The sequence below is a fragment of the Cuculus canorus genome, chromosome Z (assembly GCF_017976375.1).
Source record: "Cuculus canorus isolate bCucCan1 chromosome Z, bCucCan1.pri, whole genome shotgun sequence".
Classification (NCBI taxonomy): domain Eukaryota; kingdom Metazoa; phylum Chordata; class Aves; order Cuculiformes; family Cuculidae; genus Cuculus; species Cuculus canorus.
This window is the reverse complement of record NC_071441.1, coordinates 66,571,351-66,580,280: the sequence shown is the minus strand read 5'-3', so window position 1 is coordinate 66,580,280 and position 8,930 is coordinate 66,571,351.

The following is an 8,930-nucleotide window of genomic DNA, read 5'->3' as shown; positions in this document are numbered from 1 at the left end:
ATGTGACCTTGATAATTAACTACTTGAAATAAAGTTAGATGGTATATAGCAATAAAACTTATAAGTCTGCTTGTGGTGTTGAATTTATGTAATCTTTGAAGCTTTTTGCTAGCTGTCTCAACATGAAATGTCTCTGGAGAGCTCTGCTGTTTCCTCTGCTTTCCAAATGCCATCCTGTCTTGACATCTACAGCTCCCTTTGCATTTCCTCTGTTTTTTTGTATTGCGTATTTCCATCTCTTGGAATGCAAACGTCTGGCTACACTCGCATTATCAGAAGACAAGGAATATCTTAAGAATTGGATCCAAATTATAGTTGTCAGATACAGCTGCTATTGCTAACACAGGCCGATTAATGGCCATATGTCTATATTTTTTTCTCATTGTGATAAATGAATAGTTAGTTAGAATAGTTAGATCATCCTTGTTGGCATGCATACTTCCCAAAGGAAGTAATTTTCTTCATGTTAGCTTGGATTATTGTTTGCAGTGAAAGTACCGGACAAATGCTTTTTCCCTTGAAGTGATTATTAATGACTTGGGAAATACTGCATTGAGACAATTCCTGGGGTAAAAATGAATAAAGTTATCACCTGGATATCAGCTTGCCATAAACGAAGGTATTTGGAATTGCAGTGGTGGGATTAGTAGCAAAAAAAACTTGTTTGCTTGGTTAGCATGAAAAGTTCCTGAAGTGCCATGTAGGACCTGAGAAGCATTTATGATGATGTGAAGACTGCTGTACTGCCCTCCTGTCTATTCAAAGAAACCTTTGAACAATATTAACTTGCTGTGTGCCTGTTCCTGTGTAACACCCTACTTATTTGTTTATTTATGTATTTATTTAGAAATTTGTTGGCTTATGTTGTATATTCCTGTTTGAGTAGCAGAACTTGTCGCCTTTATTTACCTTTGAGTCACTCCTCTGAGGCTGTGTAGGGAAGTATAGATCTATTTCTCAGTTTCGCACAGCATCTGTGGTGTTGCTATTCCATAAGAATGTGCCTTTTACCTATCAAAATGTTTTGCAATAAACTGTGGAAAATGTTTGTGGCTTGTTTGTTACAGTGTTTTGGAACAAACATTTTGATTTTGGGGCACGATTTTTTCTTAACAAGTCATGTAGGTATTCCCCCCCCAAAAAAAATTATTTCTGCCTTCATATTTTAATTTTCTGGCACTGTTGCACGAAACAGCAATTTTTTTCCTGTTGTCATTAAGGAGTTTTGCAACTCCTTATTTTTAACATGCTCTAGTTGCAGCTTTCAAAAATGGATTTTGCAAGATCATGCTTGGATGCATTTCTTCCTAGATTTTACTAAGATTTCTAGACTGTTATATGGCTAAGACTGCTTTTGTAGTCTGGGCAACAATTGAAAAGAGAAGTGTCTGTCAGAACTTTAAAATCAAAAGCTTGTGGTATGCCTTGTCAAAAGGTTAGGAGAGCAAGATGTGCAGCTAAAGGAACTGGATATTAACTTCTTCATGACGTGTTATAGAAACAGTGTTTTTCTCATTTCGAAGGTACAAACTAACCCCAAGACTGTTAAAAACTGCTAAGATTAATTTGGAACTGCTTCTGTTAAAACATGAGTTCATTATACATGCCCTTTTTTAAAATGCAATATTTCTTGAAAAAGCAATGTTTTTTTTTAAAAGAAATCTGCATAGGTAAACACCATGTTTAGCACCACAAAATTTTTAAACCTAATTGAATCTATACCAGTATGTGTTTTTTAACTGGGTTTATTTGTCCTTTTGGTATTTTGAAGCACTTAACTGAATAGATAAATTTTGACGAAGCTTTATGAGAACTTTGGAGCCTTCCACAGACGGAGATCACATCCGTGGCTGAAGGAAAAGACCTTCCTGTTAGCTTCTAGTATGGAAGTTCTTGGATTGAGTGGCTGCTGTGCACTTTGTGTATAAGTTTGATCTGCTTTAGGTTAGTATGGCCTCAAAGCCTCAGTATTGGCAGTCTGATATATTAATGAAGGGCACAATTGACTTTAAAAAATGTGGGGTTTTGTGCAGTTATATTGAAATGAAATTTGGTTTGGTATTTAGCTTTTTCAGTTAAGCTTTCTGTTTTCTGTGGCTTTGTCTTCAAGAGGGTTGAGATTAGCACATAGCAGAACTATAAATTTGACTATTAGTAGGTAGTTTAGATAATTTTGAGTTCTGTTTTGCATCTGGTTACGTTTCTGCTCGAGGCATTGCTGAAGTACCTCCATAGGCATCACTCATCACTACAGCAAGGAGCAAAGTAAGGTGATACTGTTCTGTTGCCAAGTAGAGGGTTTTTTTTCAATATGGACCTTTGGAATGCAGCATGAAGGGAAGCTGTAAAGAAGTGAAATGAAATAGATCACTGCTTTTCACATCAGAAGTATGCAAGATCTGAGTGGAAAACCTTCCTATAAAACAGTTTGATAGCCTGTTGATAAATCTTCAACTGTGTATGTGATATTCCAGAGAAGTGGGATTTTTTTTCTCTATAAACCTCAATAATTACTTTTTAACATCTATTAAATTTCCTCTAACAAATATTCGTACAAATTGCTATATATGTGGCTATAAAAGCAAGTTCTGTGCTGACAGCAATACTTTAATGATAATTTATTATAGGTTAGTGCATCATATTTGTGTACTGTGAGTTTGTAAATTGTACTGTGAGGGATGCCTCACTCCGAGTGAGCCATGCTTTGGTCCAGGAGTCGCTGGCTGGTACCCGCCCCATTGAATGAACCATGACAACCCTACGAGGCCACATCTTCTCAGGGACCAAGGAGTCTGAGCCATGTCTTATCGAGAGATAATAGCGCAGCTGGGAGCAGACAAAACTAAAACTGCTGCTGTTGTCATTCTTGCACAAACACCAAGGCTATGAGTCCATCGCTTCACCCTATAAGCCTGCTGCGTCCCTGAGCCCACTGCTCTGCCGTGCAGCAGCAGGCCACACAGCAGCAACCTAAAGCAGGGACGTTTCTCCGTGTTGCTTCTTGGGCTGAGACCCTTTTCCCAGCATCTGATACCTATAGCGAGGTAAGCAACATTTTACATTCCACCTGAAAGTACATTGTGTACCAGTGACATTTATATATATCCAGCTACAGCTTAATTATTAGATCTATAGTGGGAGGTCACTTTTGCTGCCTAAATTATTACGCAAATAGTTGTTTAAATCATTGTCAAATCACTCTTTTATTACTATTCAATTACTGCTTAATCACCATTTGATTACCATTTAATTTTCATTCAATCACCAATTGTCATTTGATCATCATATAATCATTAATAAAACCCTTTTAGAATCATTGAATCATTGAATGCTTTCAGTTGGAAAGGACCTTTAAGGGCCATCTATTCCAACCACTCTGTAGTAACCAGGGACATCTTCAACTGGATCAGGTTCCACAGAGCCCCGTCCAACCTGACCTTGAAAGTTTCCAGGGATGGGGTCTCCACTACCTCTCTGAGCAACCTCTTCCAGTGTTTCACAGACCTCATTGTAAAAAATTTGTTCCTTGTATGCATTCTAAATCTACCTTCCCTTAGTTTAAAAACATTACTCATTGTCCTCTCACAACAGGTCTTGCTAAAAAGTCTCTCCCTATCTTTTCTGTTGACTCCCTTTAAGGGAGGCTGCTATAAGGTCTCCCTGGAGTCTTCTGTTCTCCAGGCTGAACAGCACCAACTCTCCCAGCTTGTTTTTGTATGGGAGGTGCTCCATACATTCTAAGGAAAATTGTGGCTCCATAAATTCTAAGGAATTTTGTGGCCCTCCTGTGGACTTTATGCAACTGATCCCTGATGGCTGATCCCTGATGGCCGCCTTGTGCTGAGGGCTCACCAGAGTGGAGTAGATGGGCAGGATCACCTCCCTCAACCTGTTAGCCATGCTTCTTTGGATGCAGCCCAAGATACAGATGACGTCCTGGTCTGCAAGGGCACATCGTTGGCTCATGTACAGCTTTTCATCCATCACTACCCCCAAGCCCTTTTCCACAGGGCAGTTTTCAATCACATCATCCCCCATCCTGTATTGAAACTGGATCACCCTGACCCAGATGTAGGAATTGGCACTTGTCTTTGTTGAATCTTATAAGGTTCACATAGACCAACTTCTCCAGCTTGTCCAAGACCCTCTGGATGACAGCTAAGCCCATAATGATGACTTCTTTTGATAATTCACCTGCAAAAAGTACTGTGTCTCAATCCATGTATTTCTTGGGTATTCTAGAGTAGAAAGGCCATTGCAAGTATGTAGCAGAACAGAAAATCTGCCTATGTGGCCGTACAACACTGAATTATTTGGTTTTAATCCTTCTAAACCTCCTAGATGCTTTACTGGTCTATAGCCTCCTCTGAATTTTATGGAGGACTCTTTTGTGGAAAGAGTAAAGTCAGCTCAGAGAGAGTATTGGGTTATGATGGTAAGTTTTGAATAAAACTTGAGTGTTCTGTACTGCTGGCTGCCAGTAGTGCTGAGACACTTGCAGCACTTAAAAATGAAACTTCTATTGGAGGGCTTTCCTTCACTTATTGACATGTGAACCTCTGTTTACTGCTTTGACTTTGGTGGGACAGGTATTTGAGTAATTGTTTTCAAGGTAATGAGAGTTGAAATTAACACATTGGCTTAAATAACACCCTTTTGTTGTGTTAATGATGGGACTGGTGCTGTTAGAGAACAGTTGTCTTCAGCCCTAGGGAAAAATGTTCCTATGTCAATTCCATTTGATGGCTTAACTGGCCAAAGTTTTGCAGATATGTTTTTATTTTGGCATGAATGCTTTGAACAGTACATTAAAATAACACAATGTTCGTTGTCCAAGATATTTAGAGTAACATATGTGTTTACTGCTGCTTTACTGCTGCTAAGAATTTTGTTTCATCCTGTAGGAAAGTTGCCAGAGCAATGAGGTGAAAACTAGCACAGATCACACGGGCCATGTGATGCCTTTATTGCCTCAGGGTTTTGCTATTTCAGACAATACTGAGCATTTACTGCTGTAAAATATATGAAAATTTGCAAAATTTGTGAAGATTGCTTACTGCATATGCGTTTCTTGGCTTGTCCTTTGTGGTGGTCTCCACTCGTATCTGTTCTGCTGATAGTGAAGTACAGTGTTTTTTGTGACATAGAATCATAGAATGGTTGGGGTTGGAAGAGGCCTTAGAGATCATCCACTTCCTCACTGCTGCCATGGGCAGGGACACCTTCAACTGGATCAGGTTGCTCATAGCCTCATCCAGCCTGGCCTTGAACACCTCCAGGGATGGGGCATCCATGACTTCTCCGGGCAACCTTTTTCAGTGCCTCAACACCCCCCCTAGGAGAAAACTGAATATCTAATCTAAATCTCCCCTCTTTCAGCTTAAAACCATTACTCCTCATCCTATCCCTGCACTCCCTGATAAAGAGCCCCCTCCTCATCTTTCGTGTAGGTTTCCTTTAACTACTGGAAGGCTGTAAGGTATCTCCCGTATCTTCTCTTCTCTAGGCTAACAAGACCAAATCTCTCAACCTGTCCTTCTATGGGAGATGCTCCAGCCCTCTGATCATCTTTGTGGCCTCCTCTGGACTCGCTTTAATAGATCCATGTCCTTTCTGTGCTGAGGACTCCAGAACTGAATGCAGTTCACATGGAGCGTGAGTTCCTCTCTCTACCTCACCCAAGTTTTCCCCAATGATCAGGAATCATGCTATGGTTTTTGTAATTCTCCCTGAAGTATCTTTCACCCCTGTCCACTTCCCAGTGCCAATGTACATGCCTCGTGGGATACTGGTATCACCAGCAATGGCACCTATGAGGTATTACTCTCTACTTTATCTGTTTTCTCTAGCACTCCTTGGCACCTCGAAAAAGGGGAACAGCCTTCCTCCACCAAAGTCTACTCTGAAATGAGGCAAGGTAATGTTGCAAAGTACAACTGCAGTCTCTTTGGACAATCCCAGGTGTATAAAAAATACAAGATCACCTATATGAATTGTATGTCTAGTCCAATGACTTGTTTCTAGATGAATGTGTGCCTTCTGTCACTGGAAATTGGCACAACTCAATTTCCAGCAGAAGGAAGGCTGACTTGCTCATTTCTGGATTATCTTTAAATCCTGCAGCAAGTAAAATGCAGGATCAGCCTATGATCTTCTATCAACAAATACTCTTCTAACAATCAATGTTTTGAGAAAATATCAGACTGGCTTTGCATAACTCTGAAGAGAGGGAACCATCTCACAAGTTTGGTTAGTATGTGCATATATACAAAGCTTTCCAGTCTCGTGCTTTTCCAGTCTCATGCTTAAGATATATTGAAAATCTAAGTGCATTGCATAAGTATGGGGTCTGTTCTTGCTTTTTAATACTCCAGGAGGCAGATGCAGTGTGGAAGGGGTGTATGGGCAGTGACGTTCATTTGTTGCACATGTTTCTATTTAGATTTTTCCAGTTTTCTGGCAGTTAAGGTGAACAGACCTGTAGTGTGTGGCCAAAATCAGATGCACGCAAATGTCTTTGCACAATTTTCTTATAAAGACGTTCATCCTTGTATAGTTTTATTTGATTTGTAGTTTATAGGTTTCAAAAAAACCCCACCATCCAGGTAAGACGGGACCAAACATTGTTAATCTTTGTCCTGGCCAGATTTTGGTCTCCTATTTGTCTGTCTTTGGTATCTCTCAAGGTCCAGCTGCTTCTTCTATGTGTGTTTGCTTTGGGTATAGGTCACTCAGGATGTGTTCTGGGTTGAAACATCTTCCCTGCTCAGACCAGGAGCAGGAAAGCGCTGTGATGGGGGCTGTTAAGTGACAGTAAGGAGTAAATGGGGTAGGGTAAGTGCTCAGTGTGCCTCAGTCCAGCTCATCAAATCTGACCATTTTCAAGCACCTGATATTTCTGGGAAAGTATGGACTTCAGTTTTCTTCAGCTCCAGTTGGCTGTAGTCTTAACTCCACCAGCTGTTGGTTGTCTGGCTTCTAATATCTTTTATTCCATGGTTATTTCCATGTACAAAGGTGCAATAACAGTATTTTCTCCCTCTCTCCCCTTCTTTTAAAATTAGTTTGGTCTCTGCAGAACTAGGATGCATTTTCTTTGTTCGAAGGGTGCACAAATGGTCTCCTTCATTTGGAGGCTCCCAGCTGGAGCCTCTTGCCCCAAAGGGTGAGAAATTATGCTGGACAGCCACAGACCAATAGCAAGAGCTGCACCGAAGTGTGTGAGTGCAGCCACTAGATGTCAGCGTTATTTTAAATATTAACAGCTATGCTACCACTTGGCCATTGCTGCTTAAAATATGCTGAGGTGCAGTTGATTTCTGACAACATGAGACGCGGTAACTAGTGCCAAAGGGCCAGAGGCTTTCGGATTTGTGAAATGCTCAGTGAAACCCCTGTTGCTAGCAGAATACCAGGATGAATTTTCGTGACAATTTTCCACATGGTGGTCCTCATCAGAAAGACATTGCTACCTGCTAAAACAGCTGTGGACAAAGTGAGATTAAATAATAAGACTTTTGAAGTTCTCTTGTGCTTCCATTCAAGCATGGATCCATCAGACAGGTGAGGGATGTAGGTGCCTGCCAGCAGAATTGTTGTTGTGTCATGGAGCCCATCAGCAAAGCTGAATTGCTTCTGGGTGCAGATTAGGGTGCATCTCGGGGGTAAATTGGCTAAATGAATTTTGTGGTTCACTGATGCAGAAAGAATAGAGTCCCATTCCTCTCTCTGTTACTCTTCACGTGACTAATTTGGCAGACAAATAACCCAACAGGAACAGGCAAGTATTTTTCTTCTGGGAAGAAAATGAGTCTTCTCCGATTAGATGAATGTCTGCATGAGCACGAAGGGTAAGGTGACACAGCTGAGGGCAGGAAGAAAGACAGAGGGGCAATGCATTTTGACAAATGCAAGCCGTTAGGTTTCTCCTTATTTATTTTTGCTTTCTTTGCCTGGGAGGTACAATACCTACCTGTCCTGTACAAGATTTAATTTCCATCCTGTCTTGCTCCTTTTGCTTTTCGTGGCTACTCCTTCCTGTTTCTGCCTTATCAAGGATGCTAAGTAGATCCATACCAGGGTCTTTTCAGGTTCTCTGCCAGTTTTCTTGTCCTCAGGAGAGGACTAAACTATTGTTTTCCTAATCCATCTTTTCCCATTCATATCACTCTTAAACATTTCCTTTTTCTCTGTTCCCACAGTAAGTTGTAAAAGTGCAATTAACTCTTTCTGTATTTCTAGCCTTGTATCTTTTCTTCATTGTTTGCCGTCATTGGGTTTGTGTTGGCAGGTCTCTTTATCCATCTTGAAATTAGGAGTTTGAGAGGACTTAGGAGTTTGCTGGAACAACTGGCAGAGGGCCTGCAACTGTAAATCCGTTAGGACAAGAACTCTGGCAAAGAACTGGACACATCAGGGCTTAACAACTAATAAAGAATAACATAACAATAGCTCATCTCAAGCTCTGCTTCATGTCAGCATTGAAACTACCTCTGCTGACTTATAAAGGATGTATAAACTCCCATTCTCTTCCATTTTGGTATATTATTGTGGTCCCCATTCTGCATAGTTACTGCGCAGTTCATCATTTTAAGTGGTTTATAACATTTTGGATTTCATGTAGGCTTTCAAACGCTTCTGCTAGGCAGATCTTTTGCTGAACTCCTATTTTATCTATTACCATTATTCACTTGGGGTGAATCCCACTTGAGTTTCTGGAGGAAGGAAAGAAGTTAGTCCCTGTGCAAGGGGGCTTGTGAAAGGCTTGTGAAACCCTTTGTCTCGAATATGTCCAAGATGAAGATGATTTGAATTGTGATTGAATCCTATACTCCCCAAAGCCCTTCTATGTTTTGCAAAATTGTTATGTTTGGTAGAATCCAGTAAATACCAGACATATACTTTATTCTGAGCTGGGAATTTCATATCCT